Genomic DNA, 16,371 nt, shown 5'->3' with positions numbered 1-16,371 from the left:
GTTGTCCCATAGAGTTGCTTAATAATCAAGTCACACACTTCATCAATGAAGTGATTGCTCACTTATTATCCATCTTCTTGATAATCCACAAAAAATCCCCACTATATTATTCTCAAGCTAATGGTCAAGTTGAATCCACAAACAAGATCTTAGTGAATAGCGCTAACAAAGGTATTCTCTCTGCTTCACGTAGTGAGACTAGGACAAAAAGCTCATGGAAGCTTTATGGGAATATAGGATGGCCTACAAAAATGACATAGGACAAACCCCATTTAAATTGACCTACGGAATTGAAGCGATTATAATGGTGGAATTCTTTGTTCCAAGTTTTAGAATTGTAGTCTAGGAGAGATGGGAGGGCAAAGAAGCAAGAACCAATCATTTGGTAGAGTTAGAACGTCTATCTGAGATTCATCTCATTGCAATCCATGCCTTAATCTGTAAGAAGGAATGACACAAGAGTTGGTTTGACAAGCACATCAAATAAGGAGACTTCGAGCAAGGAGACCTAGTCTTTTTGTACTCTATTAAGGGACACAAGTAGAAGATGAAATTCAGGGCATTGGGACCTTTTAAGGTTCGCAACATTAATAGAATAGGTAATGTAAAACTTCAAATCTCAGAGGGGGAGGGTAGGGGTGATGTAGGCCTTTCTTGCTAAAAGAGGAAAAATGAAAATGGGTATCACTCCATTCCCTAGGTGATTGGAGAAGCCCATGGATCCCATAAAAGAGTATGATTTTGGGAAGGACTTGGATACCTTCCATCCTGATTTGACTTTCCAATAACTATTGATGCTCTCACTAGTTGCAGAAAGAGATTCAAAAGCATTCTCAAGTGATGATGTGGCCTAAGAATTTCCAACCATATAACAATTACCAAAAATAATAATGCCCTAGGGCATGTGAAAGAAGTGGACATGGCCAACACCTTCCTGGATCTTGGCACTTCAAAGAGACTAGTGTCTCTATAGAAGGCTGCTTCATTGCAAGTGTATTGATAAATGGAGGCTCTTCAGTGAACATGTGATGGATGTGATTATGAAAGATCTAGGCCTACAAGCCATGCAAAACTACTCAGTGACTCATTAGACTCGCTGATCAAGGCTTGTGAATCCCATAAAAGAGTATGATTTGGTGAAGGAATTGGATACCTTCCACCTTGATTTGACGCTCTGATAACTTTTGATGCTCTCACCCAGTTTTAGAAAGATTTTCAAAAGTATTCTTGTATGAAGATGGGACCTAAGAATCACCAACCCTACAACAATTACCAAAACAATAAGGCCCCAAAGCATGTGAAAGAAGTGGAGGTAGCCAAGGCCTTCCTGGATCCTAGCACTTCACAGACTAGTCTTTGAATACAAGGCTACTTCATTGCAACGAATGTGACGATGAAAGATCCAGGATACATCCTTAGAATATGAGTCCTCAAGTCAAGAAGTGAATATCACACAACTCACATCAAAGACAATCCTCATACCATTTCAACATCCAGAATGACCTACAAAGTTGTAGAAAAAAGAAGAGAAAGATGGCTCTAGTGGAGCATCAGAGGAAGAAGCTACTCCCTTGAAGGAGCCTGACATGTATCCAAAAGCAATCCGTGGAACCTTCATCAAAGAGATAGAAGGTCAAAAGCAATTTACTTTTATTGATGCAGATGGCATAGAAAGAAATCTCAAAGTGGATAGTAGCCCTATAGAAGAGGAGCTATTAATTCTTTATATCTTATTGAAGGAGAATTTGGTTGTCTTTGCTTGATCTTACGAAGACTTAAAGGGTATTGATCCCATTATATGTCAACATCAGATCAACCTAGAACCTACTACCAAGCTTGTACACGAAAATGTTAAAGACATATGAATCCCAATTATTTTACCTTAGTCAGGACAACAGAGTTGGTGAAGCTCTTGGAAGCTGAATTTATCTACCTAGTGGCCAACAGTGAATGGGTTTCGTGCATTGTGGTTGTACCTAAGAAGAATGGAAAGTTGAAGCTCTTGGAAGCTGAATTTATCTACCTAGTGGCCAACAATGAATGGGTTTCATGCATTGTGGTTGTACCTAAGAAGAATGGAAAGTTGTGTATTTGTGTGGACTTCCAAAAGCTAAATTCCAAAATAAAGAAATATCATTTCTCCCCTTTCCCACTGCCTCCTCCTTCTCTTCCAGCCCCCCTTCCCCACCCCCACCCCCTATAAGACCCCCTTCCCATCCTCTACCCCCCCGAACCCCATAACCCCCCCTTTAGCCCCTTTTCCCTACCCACCCACCTCAATCATGTAACCCCTCTAAGCCCCCTTTCCACCCTTCTCCATTGCACCTCCTACTATGCAAATCCCATGTAGGCCCCTATTCCTTTGCACCTATCCTTACTCATTTGCCCCCGTGCATCTCCGACACCCTTCCCGTTGGTGCCCCTTCACCATCCCTCGTGATGATTCATGTTTGCATGTTTGTGGTGGTTCCTATGGATTCTTTTCTACATGTTATTGGCTCATGGTGGTTCACATACATGTTTTTGCATGCATGCAAGTGGATTTTTGCTGATTGCCATTCATGTGTGTGAGGACGTGTCTCTTATTTTGTCCATACCATGGAGCTTAGAGCTATTGTTCACATGCAGTCATATGAGAATCCATCTTTTTTTGCCAATAACCAATTTCAAAAATATATATGTTCTTTTAAACTTCAAATAAAAACTTAAATTCACATAAAAATATTTAAAGATTCAAAATACCTCTAATAAAAAGTCAAAAAATCATGAAAAATAAAAAAATGACTAATGATCAATCTTTTTCTCTCCAAGTTTTGTAAGCTAAAACTTATATTTAAAATTTAGAAAATCCTTGAAAAATCAAATAAAAGCTTGAAAATCGTCATAAAATTATTAAAAAAATAAAAATACTAAATACTAAATAAATTCAATAAACATACATCCAATATATTCTTTTATTTTCTTAAATTTTTGTTGAAATCAAAATTATTATGAAAAAAATAAATCCAATAAAACCAACCAAAAACAAACATAAAAATTCACCTACACAAATTCATACATTTGTGTCTATATCACTTTTTATTTTGGTCATTGTGATTAACCAAGGTCCTTTTTATTTATTCTTCTAGGAGGTTGAATAGCTTCTAGTTACCTATCTCTTTGTTTCTTTCATGGATTTTTGGCTATTGTAGGAGTTAAGGAGCCGTGTCCTTGTCGATATTTTCTTATAAAACCTTGTGCATGTTCCACATATCGTAAGATTCTTTTCTTCTTCTCTTTTGCATGTGTATCCTTAAATAAAATTAACTTGTAATTAAAATAAACCCAATGTTGTGTCATAAAATAAATAGATTGCATTCTCTAAATTCTAGTTAAAATCAACCCGATCCATAATTGTAAAAAGAACCCCCGTTGTTGCATGAGCACATTACACTCTAACTCCACTTAATTTTTAAAAATTTAATTAAATCCTTTGCCGTCACATATGCACAAGCACACATGCTACAGACATAATAGAGTGCAATGAAAAAAAAAATATCCGGGTGGAAGTGCACGATACGGTTGTTGGATCTAAACACAGTTCTATTGATCGGGGGGTACGTTCACATGGAAAAGTAGTAAAACTACATAAGAAAATATTAAAAAATTTAATAACAAGAAATTCGCGTGTTGGAAGGGGAGGCAAGAAAAAGAAAAAAGGTCCATTTTGATGAGTCGTAGGGGCTATGAAGTTAGAATACAATTTTGAGGAGAAAAGAGAAAGAATAAAAATACATTAGAAAAATTCTCACAAACATGCAAAAAGTAATAACAATCAATCTGTGCTTTGGAATCACATGTTATCAAAAGAAAAAATGTCTAGAGAAAGGGAAATATTAGGGCTATTACGTCAAATCTCTGTGATTTCAAAAGGGCATATTCGCATGGAAATACATCCAATTCACATAAAATTATTTAAAAATTAATAACTTATGAACCGTTACTTGAAAAAAAGGGTTGTAAAAGGGAGAAGTAGCAAGGTCAAAGGACCAAATATGACTATGACATTAGATTTTAGTTTTGATAAACATAGGATGTGTTCACTTCGAAAATACACAAAATAAAAAAAAGAGTAAAAAAAAGAAAAGGGGAAAACTTGTGTGAGTGTAGAGTGTAACATCATGGATGGGTGGGGCAAGGATCCCAATAGGGTTTAGAAAAGAAAAATTCTCAATCGATCAAGTGTAAAGGATGTTCGCATGGGTTTATGCAAGATGGATGTGTAGGGATGCGTCCCCACACTTATGAGCTTACCAAATCAAGTGAAGACTATCGATAGGGACTATGCATTAGTGTATCCTATCCTATTTGGAATAAGTGCGAGAGGAAATTCAAGGAGCCTTGTAGCATAGTGCACAAAATAGAATTGTGCATCCTATTGTGATTGCAGAAGCTTGCCCTTTATGTGTAGAGAGAAACAAGAGTGTCCTATTGAGAGGTCATTGTAGTGTCTTGAGATTAAAGTGATTGCAGGGACACCAGAGACAGTACAATGACCTCTTACGGAAGACTCAAGTGATAATGATGGTAGTTTGCCTTGAGAGGTCATTGTAATGTCTCTAGTGTCTCTTCATATCAGACTTACCTCTTGGGAAGTGTATCCATGATGACCAAGAGAGGATTGAGTGTGATTCTTTGTTGTTCTCATGTAATATTGAGAGAAAGCATGTGTGACAGAGATACTATTTGAGAGATAGTCAATTTCTATGAAGAAACATTGTATCTGCATGAGAGAGATTGAGAGAAAGACTATGAAGATGATAAAATATGAATATTGTGTGATGAATTCCATTCAAAGTTGAGAATTTTTTTTTGTTTCTTTGGTCCTTTGGTGGTTTCTATGAACAATATGAATAATACGTTAAAGTTTTGTTGTGATAAATCTGTGGGATTTTCATTATGCAATGCACATATAAAGTTTCTTTGTTATTGGTATTATTTTTTCTTCAATGTGTGGTTTCTAGAGCATAAAGAACATGCTTGTTGATGTGACAATATAGATATCTTGTAGTAGTTTCCCCATTTTCTTGGTGCTCCTCTTGAGGCTCCAAATTGATCTTATGAAATTTCCTCTTGAGGCTCCAAATTAATCTTATGAAATTTAAGAGGCTTGGTAGCCAAGTGAGGCCTAGACAACCATGTTTGGGTCTTAGATACTAATGTTCACTTGATGGGATGCTTTGCCCTTATCAAAAACTAAAATCCACACAAGATTTAGCATGTTCTCTCATGCGATAAAACAAGGTGATGGTTTGTGGAGGAGATAGTAAACTTTGAACTTAGTCCACAACTAAAAGAAGATACCCTTGGTAGAAAAGCTAAATTAGGTGAATAACCTAGGGCACAAAAAACACCACAAGTTGCACAAAGCTGGAACAACACCATCATAAATAGTGAATAGGTGCTACTAAAAGCCATTATAGATAACAACATTCACGTCAACACACATGTGCTTTATCACCTCCTCACCTACAATAAAGTCACCACTAGTTGAGTTAAATTCTCAAAGTGGTTATTCAAAGATATCATAATGGGGAATATTGTCAATCAAGGCTTAAATTCCCTCTTTCTCAAATGTGTAACTGAATCCTTAAACCAAGGCAAAAAAAGAACCTCTTGAAAGTCCCTAATCAGAAATTGAATTGCACAAAGGTGCATAATAGCATTATCAACTATGATAGTATATTGACACAAGTTATCATAGTTGATATGGGTGTATCCTTGCAAGATATTATGCCTCCCAAATTCCTAGCTTGGCCATCGAAACCATTATCACAAGAGACTATATGAGAGCCTAGCACCCAAGAAAAGGAGAAGAGACATAAGGTTGAGACAAAAAACCCAAATCCTATTAATAAGCTAGAGAAAAGAAAGAAGAAAAATAGAGAGGAGATTAAACTTAGCTCATCATCTTCATCTCAGAAGAATCAAACAAAGGAGAAATAAACGAACAATGAATGATCTTAAGAGTTGCAATTAGAAGATCAAGGAAGGAGTTGAAAAAGCTAGAAGCTAGAATGAAATAAAGCTAAGAGAAAACTTAGAAACATGAGAGGGTAGTTAAGGCCTTCCTTGAGGAGGCCTTGCACAAAAAGGATCAATAGATCTATTAATAGCTAGTGTAGACCTTGACCCAAAAAGGAGAGTCACTCAAAGACAATGCCTTAAAAGATTCACCATTATCTAATTCACATCAACTATTCACAAATTAATGACTAAGGTAGGAAATGTGAAAGCATAGATAAATGAGATGATGAAGGAACACAACATCAAGTTTGGATAATAGAACACAACTATAAGCATCGTTCAAAAGCACCCATGAAAAACTTATAGGAGAATCAAGTGCAAGTGATAGGGTGCAAGCTTTGGAAAAATTAGAAAAGATAAGGTGGAAGCCATAGCAGCTAGGCAAGACCTGTAACAAAGACTAGATGAAATTTAAGATGTTTATAGAAAGTTTATGCTTGCATTAGAAGAGAAAATAATAGACCTTCAATCATAGATCAATGAAAAAGACCTAGAGTTATAGGAGAAGAATCATAATATTTGACAGAAATATGAGATAATTAGTGCTAATAAGGAGCAAGACATAGACATACTCTACAAGGAGATCTAGACATGAACTAGAAATGGATGTAGATTTCTCTATAGTTCAATCAGGATAAAGCTAAGCTAAGATTTTATAAAATGAAAATATTGTAGCATCAATAGGCACAAAGCTCTCCAATTATCTATATGCAAAATTGTATAGTGAAAGCCAACACAAAGTTCAATTTGAGGCTTATAAGTTTGTCATGGCTAAGTAGTAGGAGCTTTTCAAGGAACCAACATTAGTAACCCATACGCTACACACTTGTGATCTAGAGAAGCTCAAGGCTCAATTAGGATAGATCTTAAACACCTTGGAAATCATGGGGAAAATCAAAGAGGTTTCCCTACTAAATGAAGAGTTGACCAATGATTACTTATGGATGATATTTTTGTAAATATTAAGTAAGAGTTGGGCTCACTATTTTGCAATGTATAATATCGCCTAGAGTTAGTGAGAAGACCACAATAGATATGAGGATTGTAGGAAACCTCATTCTTTTTTATATAGATAAGGTCTAATTAAGCTAAGTTGCGTGCATAGATTGAGAGACGGACTAGTCAAGAGAAACAAAAAGGGATGGGCTATGTAATCGAGGAACTATGAAGGAGAAGCTTCTTCTCTTGATCTTTTTCTCTTCTAAATTCTCTTGGTAATGTGGAGCTTAACATAATAACATTGAATCAAGAGCTTTGCATGCAAGGATCATGCATTTGACTCATGAGACCATCCACCACTCCCTTTGTTATAGTGAACTACAATGAGAAAGTGAGTGATCGATTAGCCTACCGTAAATGTTGAGTCCTTTCTTATTTCTTTGATTTCATGGGATTGAGAGAAACGGAGAGGCTTGATGGCTTAGAGCTAGAGTACAAGCCAACTAAGTGACAGGTAATTTAGTTACAATAAAAACAAGCTCTTAAATCAACAAGAGTATCTATCCAATGTCTCATTATTGAGATTTTGTTGAGGTAAAAAATTTGGTCTCTTAAAACTAATAGTATGTATCTTAGAGTGAGCAACTCATAAGATTAAGAGATCAATTACTAATTAACATATACATCTCAACACAAAATATCTCCCACTTCAAGATATATACCCTTGTCCCTACAAAATAGAACCAAAATATTAGGCTCTATAAGAACTTAAAAATAGGACATTGGACAAAGATTCCTTTTGTTTCAAGATCTCGACACACCTAGAAATTAATATGTTTTACCCAATTGGCTCCTAATCTTTCTTTGAACCATCTAAGAACTCCCTCAATCCTCATGTAGAAATAAAGTTAGAGATTTAAATCCATAGTAAAGTCATCTACTTTACTTTCATTATACTATAGTCAAAATTATAGAAGACTCATGAATGGTCTCATGATTCATGCACTACACTTCAAGTTGTTGCATCTAATCCTCTATATGTGTACCCTTATAGCTCCACTACCAATAGAAGAAGAGAAGAATAAAGGGATGGAGAAGAGCTTCTAGGAATTGGTTCCCCCCCCCCCCCCACGCACACACACACATAATACCTCACACTCAACATCTTATTCTTCGAGCTATTGAAGTAAGAGGGAAAGAAGAGACGAGAATAATAGATAAGATGAGCTTCACCCTCACTCAATCTCTTCACTTAGGCTTAATTTCACATTGGTTGGTTGCAATTGGGGTTGACCCATAGTGGTCCAGTGTTCATGCATTAAGATATTTGAGTCAGATCCCTCATCAATTAGCGCATCAAGGGTGTATGTCTTTTTGGTGGTTATGGTTATTCACATGTAGGCTAGTGCTACTACTTCCTCATCCTCCTCCTCTAGTTCAGTGATGGTTGTAACCCTAACATTTGACAGTGGTTCTGTCATTGTTGGTTCATGAAGTGGATGTAATCGAGGGTAATACTTTTATACGATGCGACTTCTATTGAAAAAACCTATACCCTCTCCTTCTAGGGTTTTGAGTTCCACATTCCTCGTTCTATTGATTGTGAATCTTGAAAGGTCTCAATCCCCTAAATTTCATTTTTTGCTTGTGTCTCTTGACATAGTAGAGAAAGACTAGGTCTCCTTGTCCAAATTCTTGTTGTATGACGTGTTTGTCAAACTAAATCTTATGTCATGCCTTTTCACATATTAGAGAATGGGTTGCAATGAGATGAGTCTCAGATAGGCATTCCAACTCAACCAACCAATTCTCCATGCTTCTTGACCCTCCATCACTCTTGGATCGCAATTCTCAAGCTTGGAACAAAGAACTCTTTTGGTAGAATAGGCCAGCAGACCTAAACTACACAATTGGTTTTGAGAGCTAGTTGATGTGACTTCCACGAAAGCCACATTTGGATGCAATGCAGCACATATTGTGCTATGTCAAGTTTACAATTGGACTATCTCTTCTTCTATGGTTTAGGTGTACCACTGGACTTGTATAGTTATATAGGTGCAAATTGGGCTATTTCAGATAGAAGATCTACTAGTGGTTTTATGTTTTCCTTTGATAGTTGTGCTATTACTTGGAGCAACAAGAAATAAACTCCCATGTGTTATTATCCATAAGTGTAGCCATTTCTTCATCCATAACACCAATCCCATTACTCATTACCCATTGCATCCTCATAACAAGTGGATTTCACATCATGCGCAACCTTAGCTATGTATGCATAGTGATGAGCTATATAGCTATCATACGTCATTGATCACTATGTTGGTTTTCTCACTCTACTTGACTTGCATGGACGTGGATCACTACTAGGTGCTTTAGCATCCTCTTGTGTCTTTTGCACATGAGATATCTTAATAGATGAAATCCCAAACTCCTCATCCAAGCTTTGCTCACAAAGTCATGATTCCAAATCAACATAAAAACAAGAGAAATCTGATGGTACATTTGTCACAATAGGTGACTCTCCAACTATCTCTTTACATTTTTTTGATATCTAAGAAGTACTTAGAGGATTAATCTATGAGCTCAATCTGCCACTCCAAGGTCTATCAACATAATCATGAGTAGGAGACTCTTGTGGTCCACTCATTGTTTGTGAACACTGACCTATTTTTTGCAGAGCCACACTCTCATGCTCATCAATCCCACCTGTATTCTATACATTATTGTACTAGATACTCATTTCATATATAACAAAATCTGTGCTAATTTTTAGTTCATGTGTAATAGGGTTATAGTATCTATATCCCTTCTACTCAAGAGCATATCCAATAAATAAACATATTTTTTACTTTGGGATCCAATTTACTAAGCAACTCATTAGGAATATGCACATAAGAAATACATCCAAGTACTTTCAAATGGGATATATTTGGCTTTCTACCCATAAACTTCTCTTCAAGTATCGTACCATGTATAACAATAGTGGGTATTGTGTTCATAATGTATATAGTAGTACCAACTGCTTTAGTACAATAGTAATGAGGCAAGTTGTTTTTAAATACCAATGCACGAGCCCCCTTTGCAATATGTCTATGTATACTATTTATTTTTTTAAAAATCAAAAAACTCATTGGAGAGATATTCTCCCTCTCTATCCAATCTTAGGCATTTAATATGTAACCCTATCTCCTTCTTAACCAAATCCTTAAAGCTTGTAAAGTAAGTGAACACATTACTTTTATAAAGCATAAACTAAATCCATACTTTGCGAGTATGATCATCAATGAAGGAAATATAATACATGCAACCACTCAAAGTAGTAGTCTTTGTAGGACCCCACATATCAGAATGTATCAATGCTAGTGGCGTCTTGCATACATGTGTTTCATGTAGAAATGTGTGCCTTACTTGATTTCAAAGTTGACATGCTTCACATACTTTATGCATTCCATCAACTCTAAACTTAGAAAAGCCATCCACAATCTATTTTGAGTGCATGTCTTTCAACCGTTACACATTCACATGGCCAATTCTCTTATGCTAAATTTCAATATCAGCCACAACACTTGAACCTTGTGGAGACATGGCACCATCCATTTTAGATTAAACAATTTGCTAGCACATTTTTGTTTTGCAATCAAATTACAATCATTTTTGAGATCTTTTATATAAAAACCATCAAATGTGAATTAAACTTGCAATCCTTGTTCTACCACATCTGACCAACATAAACCATTTTTTTTGTAATATCTAGACATATAGTGCATCAGCCAAGTACTTAGTTTTACCATCTTGCATACTCAAAGGAACATTTTGAACATGAGTAATGGGATGAGTTGTATTATCCCCTGTTGCCACATACCTTGGAGACTTTGGACTACACATCTCTCTAAACCACTCTCCATAAGAATTCATGTGATTAGAATAGCCTGAATCTACATAAGATACATCATTCTTTGACAAACCATTAGTAGTTATAGTATTCATAAAGTGATGTATGACAAATAACTATTCACTTTTGTCATCATTGTTTCTACTTGTTGGATGCATAATTGTTTTGCTGCTTTTTTCTATTTCTAATTTTAGCCTTCTTTTTGAAGTAATTTTTAGAAATGTAGCCTTTTTGACCACAATGCAAGTACTTTATGCTATTATTAGAAATTTGTTGCCTATTAGAATCTCTAACTTGGTCTCTTTGACTATGACTTTCTCGAGAGTGTCCTCCTCTATTTTGTTGTGTATCTTAATTTTGACCACGGCCACCACCTTGGCCTTTGCCATGATCTTTACCTCTGTTAGTAGAGTAAATCACCTATGCATACTTATTCTTACTTTGAGAGGAAGACAAATCCAAGCCAAGGTTCTTCTCGTCAAGTATCAACATGGAAATAAAGTCTAAAAAAATAGTGTAATATTCCTTGCCTGCGAGGCATAGGAACCCCCCCTTTGAAGCTAATTCAAAAAAAATTTATCTTTTCCCCCTTGTTGCCCTGAACAGGTGGTCGGGGGGGGGGGGGGGGGGGGGGGGGGAGAAGAGGAAATAGAAGAGGATGTGGTAGGGAGAGAGGATGACGATGTGGAGAAGGCGATGCCGACGAGGCAGATGGGGAGGAAGTTGACGATGTGGTGGAGGTAGATGGAGATGACAATGAGAGAGAAGGTGATGATAACGTGGACAATAACCATGATGGCGAGGAGCACATGTGTGCTACCTTTCCCCCCTCCCTCCAAATAACACTCCTCCCCCCTTAAGCGAAGGGGATAGCCACTTCTTCTTTCCCCCTGCTGCTACGGGCTGAGAGAGAGAGAGAGAGAGAGAGAGAGAGAGAGAGAGAGAGAGAGAGAGAGAGAGAGAGAGAGAGAGAGAGAGAGAGAGAGAGAGAGAGAGAGAGAGAGAGAGAGAGAGAGAGAGAAGAAGAAGAAGAAGAAGAAGAAGAAGAAGAAGAAAGAGAGGTGAGAAGAACAACAGAATCTTTTATTTTCCATGATACATTTACGGGCCTATAGGACACATCTCTGTAATTGAATCATCTTTATCATCATAAATCAGAACTAAATCATCATTATAATCGCAATGATCAGGATATTCTTCTTGGTGTTTCTGTACGAGAAACCAATTTGGTACTGATAGTAAGGCAACTCTGATTTTGGATGATTCACTTGTTTGATCTTCCATCTTGATATTTATCAAGGTCTTCTGAAGACGCGACTTTGCTTTCACAAACCCTTTGACATCGTGTGGGCTTACACGACGCGGAGCTGGAGTTTATTAATTCGCACGAAGGGAGCACTTAGCCACCAACATTTTATGATGTGGGAGATTACTTTGGGTTGCAGTTTTGCACGGGGTGTGCGTGGTTTAGGGTTGATTAATATTTCAGGTGGAAATATTACAGTACAAGTTGATCACTCACTCTATGTATATGAGAGTGATGCAGGTATTGTGATCATTACTAAATATGTGGATGATTTGATCATTATAGATGATTCTAAGATAGATATTGAAAATGTGAAGGGTCTTCTCAAGGCTAAATTTGAGATCAAGGATTTGGGAGAGCTGCATTATTTTCTTGGCATAGAGATAATCACATAAATGCATTAGATATGTTGAAGAAGTATGGTATGGCTGATTGCAAGTTTATTTCTATACATTTGAATGTTAATACTAAGCTTAGTCCACATGAGGGTGACTTTATTGAGGATATCACAATGTATTGGAAGATTGTGGATAGCCTTATCTATTTGACAATCACTAGGCCAAACCTAAACTACACATTTGGCTTGGAGAGTCAATTTATGAAGCTTCCATGAAAGCCATATTTGGATGCAATGTCGCACACATTGCGCTATGTCAAGTCCACATTGGACTATGCCTTATTCTACCATGCAAGTGTACTAGTAGATTTGCATGGTTACATTGATGAAAATTGGGATTAGACAAGAGATCTACCAGTGGTTTTACGTTTTCCTTTGGGAGTACTACTTCTATACTTGGAGCATCAAGAAACAACCAAAGATTGCCTTGTCTAGTACAAAGGCAGAGTACAGAGGTGTTGCAATTATAGCATGTGAAGTAGCTTGGTTACACAAGCTACTTCATGGTTTGGGAAGAAGGTTATCATCTTCTCTAATAACCTTAGCAACATTCAATTGGCTAGAAACCTAGTGTATCATGTGCCAACCAAACACATAGAGGTCTATTAACATTTCATTCAAGAGAAGGTTCTAGTAGGTGATATTGACTTGGTTTATGTCAACAGAGAGGATCAAGCTCCTGATATTTTCATCAAGGTCTTGGGAGCTGAGAAACTTCAACACTTCACGACTATACTTGGTGATGGGACCTAAAACGGGCCAGCACTGGCTCATGCACTAGCCGGACCTCAATCATGTGCTCAACAACCCCACGGCCTCGCAGCCAGGAGCGTTGATGACACATACATCATCTTCCTAAACATCTTGCGTTTGTATTACGTCTCATAGTCCAACTCTAACCCAATTAACACTCCTCAGAGGGAGTCCCAACACATTGCCAAATAGCACGAAGTACAAACATAGGAGGTCCTCCCACGGCTGACTGCCGCTACCTCACTGTGACTCTCCTACATCTTGGGGATTGGCCCCTCGATGCATCGTTAAACATATATAAAACTTCACACATAGTCCTCTCAAGGTACCAATTAATCGTATCCAGGAATGTACCATTTTCCTCACTTTCTTTTCCCTTAGACCCAACGCCTAGCCTGCAGCTTGGGACAACCTTACTCACTCAACGTTGGTCACGATCTAGAGAATACAGGTGCTATGCATCCAGGAGGTATTGTCTGATACCTTTTATCATTTTATGCTTCATCCAAATTGTGAATGTCCATGTGCTCAAACAAAGAAAAATCAGCATTGTTCTTAGTGCAAAAGCATTCTTTCAATGAATTTCTCTAACGCGTAATTGCTACGTTGCACGAACCTAGCACCAAGGAAACCTCGTGCTACTAGATCCTTATTTTAAATTAACGATCGATCTATATGATATACACAAATGAAAACAATCAGCCTTTTCTTTCTCTCAGCACTTAAACACCACTCTCATACTCTCTACCCCCTCACCGTTTAGATTGTGCACGATGCATAGGTTTAGGATAATATTTTCATGTTTTTTGTTGTATGAAAAGCCATAAAAACTCACTAAAACATAAAGGTAGGGCTGAACTGAGGCTAAACCTCATACTTCAGACCCTCCATATATTCAAAAACATGAATCTTATTTTTTAGTATTTTCCGCACACTCAAAACCTATTTTTTCCTTATTTTTACCCATTTTTCCGATTTTTCTTGTATTTTTTTGCAATATTAAATAACTAAAAATACAAAATGAGTTGTGGGCTGTGGCCCTTAGGTTCATTTGCAGCAAAAACACAAATTTATTTGGTGTGTCTTATTATATTTTCCATTTATATATCAAAAACACCCAATTTCCCCATATTTCGCGTGTTTTACGGGTTTTACACCATTAATTTCAGTCACAACACTTATAATTTTCTGATTTTCTGAGCATAAACTGATCAAACTCATAGCAAACAACAACATAATGCATAATCATCCCATGGGAACAAATACTCATGAAGCAAATTACATAAAACATCAATTTTCTTTGAAAAAGTGAAATTACCGTTCTTTGCGGTTTGCGGGTTTTTATTTGCCATATCTCGGGACTAATTTCCAGCCACCATTAATGTCCATGACATTCCACAATCAGCAATCTTCATTCCTCTTGAACCACGGAGCAATCCGGTCTTCATTGGACAAGCATCCATCATCCATTCTTCTTCTTCTTCTTCACCACATGAATCTGCCCTTAGAAGAGAGAAGGAGGATGAAATCACAGATCTTCATAGAGACCACCATCGGAGGAGTGAAGACAGGCGAAATGATCATCATCCAGAGGGGATTGAAGGGTAATGATCAATTGGGGGGGTTGTATTCAGGCTAGAAGATCCACCCCCAAGATTGGGTCGAAAAAAATGGCGCCATACTACATGCTCTCCCCACGTTTTTTTTCTTCATGAAATGCCACGATTTTTTTTGGCATAAAATGTTGCATGTCCCCCCCCAAAGGTCACTAACATTTGGCCACTCTAATGTCCACCTTTTCGTATCTTGCTCGGTTTCTTGGCTCCTTCCCCATCCGGACTCCAAATTGAGCTCATGAAAAATCTTGGGCGTTCGGCTTGATATCCCGCATTGGCCGGTAACTCTTGTCAACCCGCACGGCAGTCTGAAAAATTATGAAAAATCAATAAGTGTCACTCGGGCGCCTTTAAAGCACTTTGACACTTAAAATCGTCCTAGATCAAGCCGCCGCCTTCGACGTTGAATATTTTTCCCTTGATATTCATAATTTTTAGCTATTTTTAAGCACTTCTCGGCATCAAAATTCCTCTCTCACTTGGAGTTCACAAGCTCATGTTGAACTCGAGAGGGAGTATTGAGATGTCAAGCTCTATATGAGATGGCATCTACTACATGCCTTGGTGATGTGGCACGATAATATTCATTAGTGTGTTAGATGACCTGACATGAGGACACACCAATGATTCTATAGCTGGACTATACCCACATAGTCCATCCTTGGTTATGGCACATTTATTGTGCCACCTCTTCTAATCTAGTGAGTTCACACTTAGTGATATTGTGTACATACATTGTGGTACTTTCATATTAGTCTTTTATCATGTTGTAGACTTAGTTATTTTGTGTGGAAGAAGAAGAAGATTCTAGCCCTATCTCTGTGTGTGCCCAAGTCTCCATTGCTTTTGTGTGTGTGCTCTTGGTCTCTTCACCTCTCTCCTCTCTTATATGTTTTCAATATATAGAGAGAAAATACATGTATCATATACTTGAAAATAAAAATAAGGTAATAAATATTTAAATCAATAAGTCATACCACACATATATCATTCTTAAGAATAAAAATGCAAGTATATTATACATTGTCCTAGCAAGAAGAGATATTTGATTTAATTTCTCTCCTTTTATCCTTAAGGATCTCAACACACTCTAAGGCAAAGGTTATATGATCTCTCTCTTGCCTATGTCATCAAGCACAAAGAAATTCACTTGATAGCCTTTTAGATTAACACTTGCAAGTAGATCAAGGAACCCATTTTCTAATGAATTTAGTCACTCTTCTTTGTTGTCTATCTTTTTCCTCTTGTACTCTCTCCATTTCTTTGCCTATTTTTCTGTAACCTTTTCCATTTCTTCTATTGTTTTTATATTACTTTGATGTGTACTATCTTAAATTTTATGGTTTCATCTAGCTTTGGCTTCTTATATGGTGGCACATTAAGAATTTTATATATATTTTCA

This window comes from Lygodium microphyllum, unplaced genomic scaffold (genome assembly GCF_053477565.2).
Source record: "Lygodium microphyllum isolate KBCC unplaced genomic scaffold, Lygodium_microphyllum_v1.1.10 scaffold_284, whole genome shotgun sequence".
In the NCBI taxonomy this organism is placed as follows: Eukaryota; Viridiplantae; Streptophyta; class Polypodiopsida; order Schizaeales; family Lygodiaceae; genus Lygodium; species Lygodium microphyllum.
This window is presented reverse-complemented; position numbering follows the sequence as displayed.